This window comes from Ischnura elegans, chromosome 1 (assembly GCF_921293095.1).
Source record: "Ischnura elegans chromosome 1, ioIscEleg1.1, whole genome shotgun sequence".
In the NCBI taxonomy this organism is placed as follows: Eukaryota; Metazoa; Arthropoda; class Insecta; order Odonata; family Coenagrionidae; genus Ischnura; species Ischnura elegans.
The window spans coordinates 119,405,247-119,424,799 of NC_060246.1; positions in this window are offsets into that span (position 1 = coordinate 119,405,247).

Consider the following 19,553-nt stretch of genomic DNA (forward strand, 5'->3'; position numbering starts at 1 on the left):
TACCGCGTTAGTAGTTGGTCCCATTCCAGGCCATGGATAGTTGTGTTGTACATTACTAATTTTGGAACCTTCGTTGTAAAGGCCATTACGTGCTGTTTACATGGAATTTGGAAATAAATAAATAAGATCAAATGAGGCAGTTCTTTTAACCGAAGGTGAAAGCCGCTGGCAGAGTGGTTTCTGTCCCCTCACTGCTGCACAGTAATTTGTACATTTCCACCTAAAATTAACGAAAAGGTGTTAAATTCGCTTTCTCCCTTGAGAAAAGAGCTAAATATATTCGTTTAGCCAGTACTGTTCAGTGTAAATCTCTAGTCAGTTAAATAAATGAGGACATGAGGATGGAGTTTGATGTCTTTCTTGGAAATAAAACAACGGAATAGCGAGATAGAAGCTTATCAAATTAACTGGAAGAAATTTTCTAAATCCTGTATCATTATTCAAATATGAATCAAATTATGTGCTTAATTATATTCAGTAACATAGGGGCTAAAAGACTGCACGCAGCAAGTGAGTAAAAATCTCAGGATGCCTTAGACAATGCCTAATGCAGACATTTTTGTTTAAGGTGTTATAACAAAAACATCGCTTCAAATGTAAACCGTAGGTATATACAATCCACTATTTATCCTAATAATTTACTACAAATTTTGTTTGAGCGTCCAATCACATATCAATATTTGAAACTCCTCGTAATCGTTTACGTTTAGAATCATGTCGTTGATTTTAAGCGTAAATTCCACGAAATCTCATGAGAGATAGTAATTAATTTGCGTTAAGTAGTTTATTCTCAAATCGGCGCATTAGAATATGCCTACTCGGAACATTGAGAATAGGAACAGATTATAAATAGAGGACTGCCTATGACAATGATTAATTCTAATTGAATTCAATAATTATAAATATGCTCTAATAATTACGAATACTACTTTCGGGTCTAAAACTGTTTTACCTTCATGCCTTTACACTTACGATCCATAGGTGCAAGATACTTTCCGTGAATGGATCTCGTATCCGATAACACGTGTTTATGTATCGTGTGAACACTTTTCACGGGCTATTTTCTTCTTCCTCCTAATTAAAATCTTAATTCTTGGTCATATAAAGCTAATGTACAATTTTCAATGGGTATTTCAATATAAATTGTTTCCTTTGAGCTGATGAATCGAAAGACACTATTAAGAAACGAATCGTATCCTAGATACGACCATTAATTTTCCTAACAGTAAGTAAATCCTAGTTTTTACTGTAAGTATCATTAATTCCCATAAATGACAACAAAAAATCTAGAATTTGGGTATCATTTCTGCAGCATACTCATTGTGGACACGATGGGCATTTGTTTAAAGTCACTATCCCAATTAAATGCGATTTATTCTTTTGAGATGCCAAAATCGTGCCTTAACATTTTTCTCAGCCAAAAGAATAGATTAATTTATCTTCAACAGGGAGAAGTCCCAACGGTGAAGATGCAAAGAGAGAAAAAAACGACGCGTCTAAAGAGGCGGGAAACAATTAAAGCCCTCGGAATATTAATTACGCAAGAGAACCGTAGGCGTATCAATCCATGAGTTATTGTTATTCCTGCCTCGGGCTGTCCTTTCGAAAAGCTCGTATTAGATGGATGAATTAATCGCCGCACGTTTCGGTTAATCGTTAATATTTTTTGTTTGTTGTCGGCCGTCGGTGCCTCCGTGGAGGTGTGGCTCATAATTGCTGGTGTCTGAAGGAAGAGGCTAGAATAGGTTGAGAGAGCCTCCCGTTCGTATTATTTTTTGTTTAAGGGGATATGGCTCCGGGGCTGACCTCCCCGGCCCATTGATGATCTTCCCGCAGATGGGGTCGTCGCGTCGAGGGTCCCTCCGGAGGGCCCTTCCGCCCTTCAGCGCCCTCATTCCCCTTCTCCCTCTCCCTCACACTCCTACTGGCGCCCAAAATGTGTTACTCATCTTGATCGCGAGTTGTTCTTAGCCCACTTCTGCTCCTAGGTGACCAGAATAAGTTGTCGAGCTGAGGACTGTGGCTGATTCAATCGATGTCTGATACCTTTTTTATTTACGAACGCCTAAGTACGAGTAATATTCATCCATTAAATGTGCGTGTAGCATATGTGCGCATAGCATATATTACAGTCTAGTATTCGAAATTTTAAGTGCCCCATTAAGTTCCAAGCTACGCCAGTTGCGAGGTTTAATAGTAGTACCCCGTTATTAATCGCATTCATCGCCATTATGACTGGTGTTTGTGCAATTTATCTGAGAGTAATTTATTGATTTTGATATTTAAAGATTTCAAGATGTATCCAATTATTCCAATTTAAATATTTTGTAATGAGAGGTACATTTTCAGAATTTTCAAAAGGTGATTACGTGCTAAATTTTATCTTCTTCTCCACGTGATTAATGAATAGGTTAAGCTTTCTATTGGTAGGAGAAGTACCGTAAGAAAAATATTTAATATTTACAGCAGAGAAAAGCATTCAAATCATGAAATTACATTGTGGCCTCTCTAAATATCTTTGATACATGGCGTGAATTTGAATCCATATCAAACATAATACAGTATGTCAAAAACGAAAAAGGTTAACTAAAACAAGCAAGTAAGTATGCTTATTTAAAAATATCCAAATTTCATTCCCGCTTCGTAAATGGAAGCAACGTGATAATTTATTTTCATAATAGAATGGTTGCAAAGAAAAAATAAGCGTGCAGCTAAAGAAATCGCCAGCCTCGTCGCACCATCTTACCCTCCAAGAAGCATGAAGAAAATCTCAATGTCCATAAATAATATTTTACATTCCTGGTGCTCCATGCATAACTCAAAATGTATTGAGAGAAATATACGATTTCCACCGGAAAAAAAGCGTCGAATCTGTTTATGCTAATATTTCTTCCCTGGTAAATTCAAAGTCATCCGAAGAAGCAATATTTTTAAGCCGTAAATTTTCGTTTGAAGCAAACTTTTCGACAGAATCCGATTGCCTGGCTACGTGGTTCAGTGGGGAATTGGGCCCAGCATCGTTTTCTAGACCGTTTAGCATGTGGGTCGCGCGGTGACACGAGTTATTCTTTTCTCGATACTTCACCTATCGCGAATGAAAATATATGCGCACGTCGACGATCAAAATCCAGCAGAGGAGAAAAAGAAAACACTAAAAGTGGACCGAGGAACGACAAGATCCTAAATAAACCACCATATCTCCATCAGCTGGAGCCAAAAGAGTAACACTCGGATATTTTGTGAGTAAAATTTGGTATATTTTTTGAACGAAAAGAGAAAATAAATGGGTGAGAACTTAGATTTCTAAGTATAGATATTGCGCTAACCGCAAGCACTATTCTTGACGATAGAAGCTGTAGAGTGGATTGGTTTTGCCATTCCACCATATTAGTTTTCTCCAAGAGTGTTAAAATTCCACAAAGAAAACATCTTTTGCCTTAGCCTGGACTTGAACCAATTTTTTGCGCCCAGTATCCCAACCCCTTACGCTAACAAGGCATCTTTTTCTCCAAAAGAATTTTGGTAACTTTAAGGCATAACTTGCTGCAAACTTTCCACACGGATATTCCCCAGAGCTTACGAGGTAATGAATAAATAACGCATTTATGTATATATTACATCTGGAAAATTTGTTAAAATTTCTTCACCCTAGAATTCATTCTAATGAATTTTACTTCAGATTTTATTACAAGCACAAAATAGTCGTCATTATAGCCGCCATAAATTTAATAGATAATTACTAGACCAACTTTCTTGCTTGTAACCCTGTTAAAAGCTTTTTACGAAAAAATTCATTGAATCCATAGTAAAATCTCCTAATTTTCACCCAAAAACATACTCTTTTAATCGCTAAAACTACTATTGCTCGTATTGATTGGACAAAGGTTAGGTATCCCAGTAGAAAATTGGCCTAAGATCATGAGATCCATTGCAACATATTCAAGCCACAAAAACCATGCACATATTAATTCAAAGTCTTATAAAGTGTTCAGAGAGATATGATTTGATTGATTGGGACTTGAATAAAAATAACATTTTAAAAATATTTTATTTTTTAACAAAAAATTGAAGCAGTGACAGCAGCGCCGGTCGAGAAAAACTAAACGTGAAAAAAATGAAGGATTGGATGACGTTGTTTTCTGGTAGAGGAGAGGGCAGCGGAGTAGGGGAAGTTCCTTCGGCGTGCAACGGCCGAGGGAGAGAGCAAAAGGTGCTAAAATTAAGATGTCAGGCTTGATTTATTTGTGGGGCTCCTAGCCGGGATGGGAAAGTCCATTAGGGGTTAACAAAGCAATGAGCAATTAAATCCCGCCTCCCAACGAATCGATCCCACCCCTCCCTCTCCCCCTGGCCTCAAATCAACTGGAAAGACCCTAAAATACCCTCTCCCCCACCCTCTCACCTCTCCACAGCGCCCCCATATTTTTTCTGGACACCGCCTGTAAGCCATTCGTGCCCGCACGTAGTACTCATAGCCTTCCCTAGCGCCGGGTGGCCGCACGGCAAAATGCTCCCGGCTATTGCTACCTCTGCTCCCGAATTTCTACTACTCAACAAACATCCTATAGTGTATGGCTAAGGTAAAATTTTATAATATAAATGTTAATTTTCATTGAATTACCGCCAATATTAACGTTAGAGTGTAGAGATATGAAGGAAAATAAAGCTTTCAGAGGAAATAATTATGTTACCAAAATTATGGTACCAGGAATTACTAAAAAAAACATAACTAACATTAGAAAATTATATTTTAGGGATTGCAAGTATGAGGTAAACGGAAAAATCTTGCTTAAACAGTGTGATGAAACGAATTATATGAAGAAACATTGGTAACCATGGTCATAAGGTCGCTCGGTATTACGTAGCAATACCTAGGGACCTATCAGTAATGTAATTGCACTCAAAGGAATTTACCTTTTAGGGGTTTGAATGGCATCCTCCTGAATATGATCAAGAACGGAGAGACTTCGATATTTTTAGGCGCATTATTAAGAATCCCACAGCTATGGTATATTTTTGTGGGCTTAAGATAGGATTTTGGGACCCTAAGAGATAATAAGGATCGATAGTAATTACAAATTTCTGACATTTTAATTTTATCGGATAAAATTCTGCTTATTAATTGAATTCATTGTACCAATAATGGGAGTTAGTTCATGAGACGGAAAAAGGTCGCTTGGGAAGAAAACTTTGTTTGATTTTCCATTTTATCGCATGTATTCCAGGCATTTGCGCCGTCATAAAGTATCATCTTGACGGTAGAAGTGTCGACTCATATGTCAGTTTATTTAGTAATAGCATGTAGCTTAAATATTTGCTTTCATCAAGAGTGATAAGTGTCTCCACTAAGTATTCCTAAGCATCATTTGTTTGGGGATAATATTCAAGGGCTCATAAAGTTAATTTTCTGCTTGAACTAATCACCTATCAATCAATAGATTAAAAAACCGATTTTATAGAATACTTTCATAGAATTTTTCCAATGCTAACGCTTACTAATTCGTTTCCATAAATAGCCAATAATTTTTAGTGATTGATTCATATTGCCGCAGTTGATTCAGGACAAATGAGCAGTGTGGATGTGCAATAGTAAATGAAGCCGTACATAAGTAATTTTTTTCAAAACTTGTAATTATGTATTCGTAAGTCCAGCAGCGACCTAAGAATTTTCACGGTCAGCAATTTACCATGATTTGCTGATTATGGAAAAAGTTCGCAATTTCCATGGAGTTGCACTGCTTGATGTTTGATGGTGTATCTCCAAATTAATGTTTTATTACAAGTTATTCACAAAACTATTCTTCTACCAGTAAATTTTCAATGCTAAACTTCTCAGTATGCTAAAATCGCAGCGATGGATATTTGACCTTTTCAAATCAACCACAAAGGAAAATATATGGTCCACCTGGCCGTAAACTAAAAATCAGACTAAGTCGTTTGTCACAAGAAGGGCATTGAATTCTGCAGTTTCAGCAAGATTTTATTCCAATATAGTTATGGATATGGATGAAGAGCTACATTACTACCCGCATATTCAACATATAAGGAGATTTTCATTGATCACTACCCTTTTTTCAATTCCATTTTATGTGAATATTCAAATCTTTTTCAATACATCTGATCATTGATTTTGATATTGAATTTTATTTCGCATTGTCTACTACTTACCAGTTGCATTTATTCAGCATTCAGGCTGAGTAAAGGTCAATATTTTTTGTTATAACTTTAAAGCGCTCGCAACTCTGGTAATAATTTGCCTCCTCATTGCGAACCCCTCAATATGGTACCCCTCGTGGGTAGTAATTTCATTGAGATTTAACAACCGCATTAAGTAGCCTGAGTTGGCCAAACGTTTCCTCTAGTGGTTCCATTCGAATTTCCTCCCCTCAAAGTACATATCCTCAGGAAGTACCAATGGTAAATAGTGCAAAAAGAAGAGATAGCCGTGTCGCTTAACTGATTCTATTTTTCCTGCTTTCCTCTTGTCTGTAGGTAAGGAGGGAGAGAAAGGAGGACTACCAACTCTATTTCAGCCTCGAAGATTAGGATACTGATTGAATAATGGCCTGGGTAAGCTGCCAAGAACTGAGATAATAAGCTTTTGTGATTGCTTTGAGTGGCTGGTAGAGCAGCAATAAGCACTAGGGTAGTCAAGTCTCATCTGAAGATATTCTTAATTGGCATGTAGATGCTAGTTGATATAAACTAAGGATCACTAATCTAAAGATTCTTTTTCTGTAAAAAGATAAAATAAAATTTAAAATAGAACAAACGTTTCTGAAATATCAGGTTGGCTAGTTTATAGTGTTTAAGCAATAAGCTTTTAATTAAATATCTACTGGCAAAACAATTTTAAACACACAGAAAAATGCTCAATTCTCGTTTCGTGAATATTTCCACAGATCAGTTACTCATTTCAAAGTAAGTTTCCCTCCATCTTGATTATCCCTTTGAATTCTTAGGGCAGTAAAAAGTTTCTTAATGCAATTCAATCTTTAATTACTCAGCTCACTTTGGGGGAAGAGACATGTGTCTCCCATTAATGAGTCCGTCGATATCGATACCACGAATTCATTAAAAGAGCAAATGAATTCTTTGATTATTTCGTCTTTCATTAACTTTTTCAGGGCTTGTTAAGTGCGCATGTGTGGACATATTTGTAGTTAAATAAATTTTGATGGCTGCCGCTGCTAATAGGGCAACATGAATTTATCGCGTATGGTCATCGACAAAAACCAACGCTGAATTCTTAAAATCTACGTCATACTCAGTATCAAAATTGGATTTGGGGTTCTTAACTCCATTTAATTAAGGAAGTAAACGAAAGATAGTGTAGTTGAACCCACCTGCCTGTCTTTGTGAGAGTTCCGACCAACTTATAATGCAGGAAAACCTTATTGGAAACTTCTTTTTTGTTTTCTGCTGAGTGTCGGGGAAGCTCGAATATTGGTGAGGGAGGTGTACGAGGCAGGATGAGGGAGGGTGCCTCAATATTTTTAGGGAGTTGAGTGGGAGGAGCAGAGGGTTGGGTGAGGTTCTCAGGTCGAGGGAGGGAGGTGGAGCCTCTTAATACTTCGGGAGCGAGAGGAAGTGAGCGTTATTAAAACGGAAGCGGCGGTAGACGAGCGGGCAACCCAGCCAGCCCTTCCCCCAACCCCTAGCGCACCCCCTCGAACAAGTCAACAATGTTGTCCCTCATCACTCCAACCCTCGACTCATCCTTCTGTCTCAATCCACCCTCGTTCATGGCGATGGTGGAACGCACTTCATGACTTCTTCTCAGCCCCATTGTCCTCTCCTCCGCGACATCCACTCAGCGTTTGAGCTCAGTGTGTCCTAACTACTACCGCTAGGTGGCTAGACGATTCTATACGAGGGGTGAGAAGCCAAGTGGTACAAGAGGATTTTTTACTGATTAGAGTTAGATACTGAAATTGATAGAAGGAATATACCAAAACTTTGTGGCCAAGGGATACGAGTGAATCCCTGTTCTGTGTTGACATCGAGTGGAAAATCAAATGCACGACCAATTATCTAGTTAATCTCGTTTGTTTTCTTTACCTAATTTCTGTTACTAACTCTTTTTGGACAAAAATATAATCTCTTGTACCACTTGGTTCCTCACCCCCTCATATAACCTGTAAATATGTTACCACTGACATACAGGCATAGGCGAAGGTTAATGATCTATTTAGGTGTTTTGCTTAGTAAATAACGCACTTCTCCAAATAAAAATCGTTTTTCACAGCATGAAATTAAAAAAACGGTGGATTTGGGTGAGATACGGTGGAATGAAAGACTTGAAAGTTCCCCTTAAAAAAACCAATTGCACTGCTTGAGTATCACTATCGCCGATATATTGAGACACGTTTTGCAGAATTACGTGCGGAAATATATTTAAGTATTTAAATGCATTTATTACAGCCTCTTTAACTTAAGAAGGAAATGGTTTTAAAATACATTTTCATTTACTATGCTGGACCTGGAACTAGAGAAGATATCCTGAAAGAACAAAACCGCAGGGATTTCACACTATTTTTTCCCCAATTTCGGGTTAAAATAAAAAATTGGCCCATAAGTTGTCCATTTACTCTTCGTCAATGTTATTCATTCATAGATGGTGTCAGCAGTGTCGGATCCAGGATAGGGTGGGGGCGAAGTGGGGGTTAAAATTCCGGCAGTAATGGTGGTCGGAAAAAAATTACCATTGTATCTAGTGTAAATTGGATACGCATGGGGGGTATAGCTCCCACAGATCCGCCACTGAGTGTCAGTACCCATTATCACCGAGGAGTTAAAAAATTGGAGTACTACTTTTATTGCGGAAAAGCTCCTGATCACAACAAGGCATCATTTCACTAACAAGCAACGATCGATTAGAATTTTTTATCGGAATAAAGTCATTTTTACGGAAATTTACTTTATTCATGGAACAAAATTATCATACTCTTTTGCGTTGAATTCCTTCTGAGGCATAATTAGCCGGTACGGTTATCCTACAGTTTGATATCAGCCCATTATGGGTACAAAATTAAGTCATAATTTCCCCTGATAACTCATGCTTAATCATAATTAAGCCTTAATTAAGTAAAGGTTTGAGAAAATTCTCCTAAATCATTTTTACTTCCTTTATAATCCGCTGTAAATTATGTAATTCAAAGTTTTTACTTTATCTGACGCTCTTCTTGATATCTTAGCTCCCCTTACTTAAAGACCACTCATTTACATCACTATCAAATGATCTCCTATCTTTATTCTCCAATATTCATACATGTGGTACGCCGTATTGATGAATCAATACTGTTGTGGATATATAATGTTACGTACTTTTTACATTAAGTAAAGTTCCCTTTATCATTTATTTTGAGACTAAGAACACGCTCCGTGCAAGGATGTTCATTCATGTATAGAATATAAAAATCGCATCCATGAAATATACAGTTTAAGCAACTTTCATATACGTAATACTCGTATATCGGTATTTCTGATGGATTTTATCGGAAAAAATATCGCATCTGTCTACAATAAGCTAGCTTTTCTAAATGCAATAATTCTGAGAAATCGATGCATCTGCATTTGTAAACACTTCATTCTCTTTTCATTTATATATTCCAGAGTGTTTGTCCCACTTATGAAAACTATGTATCCAAAATATGCATTAGTATCTATTAATCATCAAAGTATATTTATAAGCAGATATAATTTGCTCATTGATTCATATTCCTCAGAGCCATTTCTCCGTAATATTTTTTTTATTTTTGATGAAATAGATGTAATTTGTTCAGTGAATTTTTAGATAGTAAAGGTGTTCCATTTTTTTTTTTATATTTAGCATCCATTTCTTGTGAATACAAACTGCAAAGTCTAGGCCTACATCAATTGAAACACTAACACGATCACAAGTTTACTTTTATTATCAATGAATTGTAAGAAAACCTGATGTAGTCTATAAAAATTAACACCATTAATATGTTTTTTACAACTTTTTAATACTTACCTGAACGTTGCATTTCATGAGCTTAACTAAGAGATTTATTGACCATCTTAGAGCTTTAAAACTTAGGAGAAATCTGGGTCTCTCTCGGTGAATGAAGTGGATAAAGTTCTCTCGGGGTTCCAGCCCACGGAGAGAATCCACATTGTCGTACGTCTCGAGGTCCGTCCGCCGTCTCAGCGTTACAGACATCAACACGTTGCGTTAGTTCAGAAGGATTTTTCATCTGGCTAGACACACGCGAGAGAACTTTAATCACTAGGAAAAATCGCCATCCGAGAATCGGTTAAGATTTATTTGCTAAGCATTAGCAAATGAAAATTTTTATCAACAATGCATGCAAATAATTAGATCCACAATTAGGGTGGAGTATATGTTTTCAACATACAGTTGCCCAGGAGCGCTATCCATGAAGACAATCTCTCGGATAGTTCGTGGTTGGTTCTCGGAAAGATTTCATAATTTCGGAATGAGCTATCCACTAAAGTCTAAACTTTCAGTCGCGGAAACTCGTCCGAGAGCCGCCGAAATGATGGATGGTCTCGGAAAATGACTTTCCGTTTCTCGGAATCGGAAAGTGATGCGCCAGCTGGTAAGTTATGGAATATTTTTTACCACGAAAGTGAAGAAGCTGGCAAGAAGTCGCAAGTAATTTGCAATACTGGCACAGTATGAGTACTAAAAATTATGGGAAATGGATTATTATGCACGAAGTAAGGAACCAAATAACGTTAAAGACCAAACCAGCTGAACAAACGCGTAGGTACGAACGCTTTTCAACAATGTAGTAAATTTAGCATACTGAATAGCATAAAAGAGCTTCCGAGTGACGGAAACGGAAAGTTCGATTCCGAAGTCTCGGAAACGAGGAGACGTATTAACTGGATAGTGCTCGAGGTGAAACTTCCTAAAAATTGTGAGAATGAGAGGGAAGAGAAGAGGGCGTGGTAAGAGTGAGAGGGAAGATGGGAGGGAGGAGGAAAAAATAGGAAAATGGAATGTAATTAAAATTGGTGGCGTCCACGTTGGCCGGAGGGATGGTCTCTAGGGGGTGTGAGGCGGCCGGGTGTTGGACGATGGAGGCAGGGGGAAGGGAGGCGCGGCAGAAAAGAGAAGACGCGGAGAGCAGGCAGAAGGCAATAAAGGATGAATGGGAATTAGCAAGGGATAATTCAATTGCGGAGGTAATTTAGGGTAAGGAGATTTTTTTCCCGAAAAGGATTAAATCAGACAAGGGGCACGTCGTAATTCGCGGATTTTTTTTAATCTATCGGCAAAATTACAATTAAAAATTCAATCTCCCCCAGAATGAGCCAATTATTTTCCAGGTGTCATGGGTTTTAAAAATCATTCCCGTCTCGTTCGCGGATTATTTTTTCCAATTATTTCATTCAGTTATGCCAATCATTCGCGGATTATTCTTTTTTTTCAACCAGCTGTCCGGGGACCCCGCGCGAGGTACCTACGTTCCGCATGTGTCGCAAAATTATAATCTCAATTTTCTTCGTTGATGACGGTTTAAGGAAATGTCGTTGATTAGCGTTTCTATTACGCCGGGGATTACGCTCCCGGCCGAAAGGTAGAGCGAAACAATTAGGATCCTCCGAGTCAATTCAACGATGCGATGCGAATGTGAGAGGGAGCGAGGAATAAATTTAAACTGGAGAGAGTGGAGGGGGAAGGATGCGGAGGAGGGGAAGAGAGGGGGGGTAGGGAGGTTGAGGGCGGCGCTTTGGGGTGGGGTAATTAGGGGTCAGTCCTGTGCGAGTCCCTAACTGCCCATTCCGCGTGTCTTAAGCCCAGATTCATGGGTTGCGTAAAAATCGCAGTTCCACCGGCAGGACAAGATTAAGTGAGTGATGTTATATTCAAATTTCAGAAAAATCACATTCGATCCGATTGAAGATTAATTTTCAGCACTACAACGTGGTTAACATGCTAAACTCTTCTGCGTTTAAAAATTCACACATTGCATTTTCTTCAATGATTGAGAACTCTTTACAAGTGTATCTACCGTAAAAATCAAATTTTTATCCATGATGACGATATTTTACTTGGATTTCACTATTATTCTATCCATAACGTAAGCCTTAGTCAAGACTTTTTTAAGCCATTTATCCATATCAATTACAGGTGAGCAATGAATAAAATATCCTATAGGCAATAAGATATATCAATTTAGTATAGGTTAACATGAGTCCAAATCTATTAGATTTGTTTAAAAAAATTATTATTATTATTATTTTTTCTCCTTTTTCTTGACCTTATTTTAATATATATATTATGATGTTTCCTGGAGTTTTAAAAAAATTGTGATTATCTGTGCTATTAGATTTTTCCTCTAGTAATGAAAGTGTCGAGGAAAGCTAATATTAGAAAATTTGAAGAATGAAAGTAATAGCTTCACTCATTAAGAAAATCGTTCCGAATGAATGTGTTCAAATCTTATTTATTAATTTTTACATTAGAGCCGAAAAATAATTGACCATTCCTTATGAAATAGTTTTATTTATTTATATTTCATCCGCAAAGGTGCAATCAAGAGTTTATTTTGTTCGCTCTATGAGAGATAATTGTTCATAATTCAACTAAGCCGTCGCAACTAATAACCCTCAGTATAGATTAAATAATATCGATATCAATTTTGTATTTTCATTCTGTATCGTTTTCATCAATTATCATTCGGAATAGTGGGTAGAATCAGAAAATTTCCCACCAGAAAGGTAGCTAAGGATTCTCCTAAATCATGCCTTTCTCCTGTACCAGTGAGAATAATTAAGAGTGCTATCTGCTCATCTATACGTGATCATTTAATTTCCATTTTATATTTACATTTTCGTTGAAATTGGATGGTGTTTGCTATAGAATGTATTTTTTTTTTATTCATCGTATTATCTGCACGCATTGCAGTCTTATTTAGTTTTATGTAAACATAAATACTCTCATATGCAAGTAAAAACTTACAAATAAAGTAAAAATTTCCACAAGTGAAATTTGTTATCCCTGATAAATATTTGCGAGGAACTGTCATTATGGATGTTTTGAATTATGTTGTGGAACCATCCATAAAAAAATTGCCAGCAACACCCATAAAGTGAATGAGAAACTTGTTTTAACCTCAAGTTAAAGCTCATGTCAAGTTCTATCCATGAACGCAACCCCCCTTGACCAGTGGTCTCCGATCACATCACTGCATCTTTATCCATCCGACTGCCGATGACATTGCCCTCCTTCTCCCGTAAGGATACAAAAATGTGTGTATATTTAAAAGTCATTAACAGTACATATTTTGGTTAATGTATTTGCTTGAATTTGTAATTAATAGGTGTTTTTCTATATTTCATAGTCGCCGCGGATTCTCCATTATTATCTATCATCAATGTAACTCCCATGAAATCATAGGAAAGATGTACTAACTCAGATGAAGTGCATGTCAGCCATTTCGCGCTTGAGAACTTATTTGCGAGTGTGCTCGCCCCAGTTTCTAACGTATCTAACTCCAACCAGTGAATTCCAGCGGATGCTTCCCTCCTTTCGCATCCCTCCTTCCCCCCCCACGGCCCCCCACCCCACCCAGCACATGGCCCCACTCCCTATCTTCTCTCGAGGAACCACAGAACCGCATCTAGCCAGTTTAATTAATCGGACTCCCAAGGGTTTCCAACGGGCTCCGAGGGAAGTGTAACGGCGGGTAGGGGAAATGGGGGGGACCCACCCCTTCCTCATAAATTTACCCCCACCCTCTCCACCTGAGTGGACCCTCTGATGCTTATATCCGCCCCCCCCCCCCCCCTTCAACATCCTTAACCCTCAATCGTGGCAGAAACTCTCCACCCTCCTTCGGAGATTATTTTCTTCGCCTAATATTATCTCAATATTCGCGTTATCTCCCGGGCATATTCCGTCCGCCCTTAATCCCTTACTCCCTCTTTCCATATCTCCAGATGCCCGCTTCCTCCTCTGCTGCCTTGTCCACCGTCCTTCCTGCCTTCCTATCTCTTCACTTCCTCTGGACCTTTTATCATTCCATTTGCTTGGCGTCCCTTGACTTGAAAAAGACTTCTGCCTCGGCCAAGCCGTCTCCCATTTGCAGCGTTATTAACCGATTAACTTCTGGGAAAATTGCCAGTTGCTTCTGCCTTTTATTCGCTTCAGGTCGACTATGTGATATTGTACTTATGCTGTGACATGATGCTGTTATACGGAGTGTTGTGGTTTTTGGGACAGAACATATTTTGGATGAATATAGGTAATGGTTTTCAAATCCTGGCGATATGGCCGGACACCCCAAAACATAAGTTCATGCGAATACAAGTCCTTCCAGCAATAATTTCTTCAGATCAGTGGAAAAAGGTAGAAATAGGCAATAGTTAACATTTTGTCCATTACATTGCATTATTCGGAAAAGATATTGAACATTAAGATGATACTGTAGCCTCAACTTTATACAAATTAATGGACGAAATTACAATATTATTCTCATGAAAACTTACCATCTAAAATATGCAGTCATGTCAAGATTCAAGCTGCTCTTTCCTGAGTATAATTTAATGGCATATATTATACACTAATTTAAGGCAGTTGAAACTATGCCAACTTTCCAAGTCAATAGTAGTTATTTTACCATTATCTTGCGGATTACTTTTAACGTGACAATATGTATAATTGCTGTAAGGTTTACAGTACTTATAAGAGTATGTTATCTTGCTGATAAAAATAAACGAATCATCTCGAATGGGCAATCATTGGTAATGAATTTTTATCCACTTGCATTTATTTTAACGAGTACGATTCTGCCTAAGGTAAAATGAAATGCCAAGGCACTAGAACCACAAAATAGACTTATGGGACCAAGTCTTTTGAATTGAAAGGAAGTTTTCTCCAAAATACGTAAATTTAGGAAAAATATTTTATTGGCCAAAAATGGCCCAAAACATACCAATATGTTATGTGTATCATATGTTTCGTAATAGTTATTTTAAGGCCGACGCAGAGAGAATGTTCTATGGAGATAAAAAATTCTCAGTAACAAGGACAAATTAGCAAATTAGTCCTGGACTTCATTACTGTTGACAACAAAGCTATAATCGAAAGTCGCAGATACTGCGCTGTAAGAGTGACATCCGGTTTCACTCAAGGAAGTGTTATCTACGAGTCTCATTGCTTATGTTGGTCAAAGATATGAGCCAGAACTACCAGAAGAAATGTTGTGGTTTGTGAGCGATGCAATCACACCCAAAGACGTTACCGCAAACGCACGATTAAACCATCTAGTATTTTGATATCCATATTTTTCCATGCTGGTGTGAAATATTATTTTGATACGATATATCCTCACGACCTAGGAAATAAATATATTTCTTAGTGTCCTGGTCATTCACCTTTTTACTAAGAAACAAATAATGCATTTCTCTGCAAACGAGGCAATATTCAACATTTTGTCCATCGCATAATATTATTTGAAAAAAAGTTATATTAAGGTGAAATTGCAGCCTCCACTTTTATGTGGCTTGCCCTTTATTCGAATTAATTGTCATATAATAATGGGCAAAACTAAATTATTATTCTCATGAAAACCTACCATTTAAAATATGCATTCATGCCAAGATTCCAACAGCGATGCCGTGTGTATAGTTTAATGGTATACATTTTATATGGCATAATTTGATTCAGTTGAAACTATGGCAACTTTCCTATTCAAAAATATTTTGCAGTTGATTTGAAACACAGGCGTATTTTTTTTTGTTTCCCTGAATGTTTCATTCGGATTTGGTAAAAATGTATATGCTTTCCAGAAAATATTAAAATAATAAATCCGAAGAAAAGCTATTTCATATGCATTCTAGATAAAAATCAAATCTGCTCTTTAAGAGGAATGTAATTGATGATAAGAAATATATTAGTACAAATGAGATAATGACTCTGGAAAAAGATAAAATTTTAGCTAATTTAGAATTAAACGTAAATTCAGCAAAAGAACAACTTAAAATTTTCTCCTTGGAAGTTTCGTCATTTTCGTCATTCGTTAAATACATAAAAGTTATATTCAGATCATGCGTTTCACCCAGACAAAATCCATTTCACTAAAGAAAAATGATGGCATCTGCCTTTGATTGATATTTGTTTGTTATTTCGTTATTAATTCTGCCAAATTTGATCATAATTTTAGTTGGTTACTTAAATATTATTTTTATAAATTAATGGACAACTTTTCTTTCTATACAGCTAAAAAAATCTGAGCGAAAATACAGAGTAGGTAGAATAGTAAATAGTGATGGCATCGCAAAAATAGCGCATAATTTCAAATGTTCCTTTAAAATTGTGCGAGTTTTGTACTTCAATAAAACCCTATTTTTGGCCTATTCTCATTTTCCGTATGTTTTAGAACTTCCTGTGGTACCGCTAAATCCATTAAGTCACACACATAGTGGCGAGTCATCATAGTTCGCACACCTTCATAGCCACTCGAGAGGCCTCTTCATAGACAGTAGGCTCCTTTCCTGCTTTCTCGGATCTAAAAATATTTCATCACTTCTCTAAAAGCTGATAACATCGATTTGTTTAACCCCGACGGGGCGCCTAATAAGGGACAAGTCGTCTCACTAAGCTTCCTTTATTACCTTCTACCATCTTCCGATTTATATTATCCAAGATAAACGACCTCCTAGCAGCACACGCGGGATGAATTTTGCTGTATTGGAGGCTCTTGTATCCGCGACGCTACGTGGGCGTCGTAATATTTTATTCGCGGGCGCGGACTCAAATTAGGTATTTTGTGGCTGACCGCTGGCAGATACGTAAAATGCACGAAATTTTTGCTCTAAAAGGGCAATAACACGGCAAAATCTATAGATAATGACCATAAAATATAATATATTTCGAATTTTGACACTCCCCGCCTAAATTGCATTTGAGCGAGGGTCAGGGGTTCACGTAGAGGTCTCAAATTTTTCAGGCCTCATTTTTGATCGGTCCCACAACTTTTTTTCATTGGGCCAGATAGATTTGAAAAAAAAATCGATTTTTCCGATCCGCCCTACTGTATATGCTTAATGATAAGTCCAAAATTTATTTTGACTGGGATGAAAAACTTGATTAGTTTATTTGGAAATTTTACCATCTATCTCGGCCAAGTAATGCCTACAACGTGTTAAAATCATCTGTTTATAAGACAAAAAAATTCAGAAATACTCTCAATCAAACAATTGTTTTTACTGTCCGTTATGATGTTGAAAACTACTTCTCAGATACTACTTGACCCTAGCCTCCTAACTCCTCCGCCCACAAAGGAATCTTGCTCAGAATGATTAGATGTTTTCTAATTCTGCATGAAGCAGCTTATGAAGTAACTTAAGTTACCATGTCAATTTCAATGAACAACTATAAATGGCCACCACCTCACTCGCCTTATATTCATGGTCCAAGCGTTTGAGTGGAGATTAAATTTAATCAGTCGTCTTCAACGTCAAGGCGTTACAAAAGATTTCTGCTCGAGGGGGAGTTTCCGAGGTACGAAATTTGGGTGGTCATTTTAATAAAGGCTGTCATGGCATCCGAAATACCAAGTTCAGGCGCGTTGGCAGTCCCCCGAGGATATTAATTTCATTGGGCGTGAATGTATTGGTGGAAACATTTTTATAATTAAATCTTTCATTGTATGGGAGTAGCAACCGTTGATCCTACTTTGGGTTAAAGGGCGGTGAGTAGTATACCAATTATTACAGCGATAAATATCATAAAGATACGTCCACCAAAATTAATATGAAGGTCATACTAATAACCTGTCAAGGTGGGATTTTTTAAACCTTTTGGCGACTGAGTCAAGAGCAAGAACGACCAGCGATCACCACATTTCGTCGTACGGCGGTATTACTAACCCGAGCTTCCATTTTATTCACGTTTCTCTCCAATATCATTTCTTAAATATCTCTTTTTTCACTTCATATGTAATATTAAACGCTCCTCACTGGATGCGTTATCCCTAGTAGCTCACACGGGTATTTTCGCAGCCTGTAAAATTGGAGTTTTATAATGTTTTTAATGTAGAATATTCCTTCTTGTTATTTTTGTTAATTAGTAATATTAAATATTTTTAACCGGTATAATATAATTTTTATGCAATCAAAACAAAATGACGCAACTTAGAAGACCCTAGCCTTAAACGTCACGAGATAGGCTCTAACGTTCTACAGATGATACTCAATTCATATAGATTTCAATAACTACTGACTTTGACTCAAAATTTGCGTTGCATTTTATTTCCCCCCCTATAAAGCCTCATCACCTGAAGTGATAATAGGGTTATTATTTTCGATTATTCTATACCTTACCATTTAGTAGAATTAACCAGACCAGAAAACGAATAAATATTTCCTTTTTTGTCTCCGCCTTTTCCTGGACTAGTGAAATATTCAATTTACGTTATAAATTGATACTGAGTTCCAAAAGAGTTCCCTCTTACATCAGTAAATGAATTTATTGTAATGATAATCTCCAATTTATTTTCGCTTTACTATATTTTGAAACTTTTCCCTTGGGCTACAACCTTGTCGCGGTGGAAAGGCTTGCGCGTTCCTATGACCCCTAGAGCTGCACTAGCGGGATTAATTCTAAATTATTCCCGGTAGAGCCACCCATGCCGGATAGGTCGAAGGGTAGGAGCACGGCCGTCTTTAAACAGGCCGGAGTGACCGATGTGGCAACGTCGCGCGCCCGTCATCTAGGAGGCCTGCGGGATTGCTCTCACCTGCGACCAAGTCTATTGTTTCGGCGTAGAATATCGGCAAAAGAAATCGCTTTGCGGCAAAGAAATCCACTAAAAAACTGCTGTTTTACTTACCACGGGATAATCGTGCATCCATTACTGATTGTGAAGCAGCAGTAGACAGGAATGATACAAATTAGTTATGTATAAACAGATGATTTTATTGAAATATATAGTCACCGAATTGAAAGCTGTCACATAATTGTAGAGTATTCTCTCTTATTGGAAGTGTGTCTAGCGACATCCAATCTGTTATTCCTCACTTTAGTGTAATTATTTAGAAATACATTTGTCAGAGTTTTAATAAATCTTGCAAAAAAATAACTGTTCGGTACATTCCACTGAAAACAGCTGTCTTCATAAATTCCTCTTAAATTATCGTCAAGGAGGATAATTTTAAGAAATGTAGCCTCATACTTGGGTTCTGCTAGATTCATCATAATGGCCAATGCATGAAGACCAACACTTATTACAGACATACAAGGAGAAATAAGTCGACGTTTTACACAGTACACGGAATTGCGCAATCTGACGTACGTGCGAAGGCGCAAACAAAATTGTGTCGTGTAAAGCGGTGAATTGCTAGAACAGAAGCGAGACGGCAAAATTGTAGCCAAATACCAGGAAATCCTGGGTAAGAAACTAGAAGAAGGAGCAGAGAACCTGAGTGTAAATGACTCGATAGAGAGAAAATGGTTTAATATGAAGAAGGCTATGGAAGAGGCTGCAAAGGAGACCATAGGAGAAAGAAAGAGAACAAGGAATGAAGAATGGTTTGATAATGATTGCAGAAAA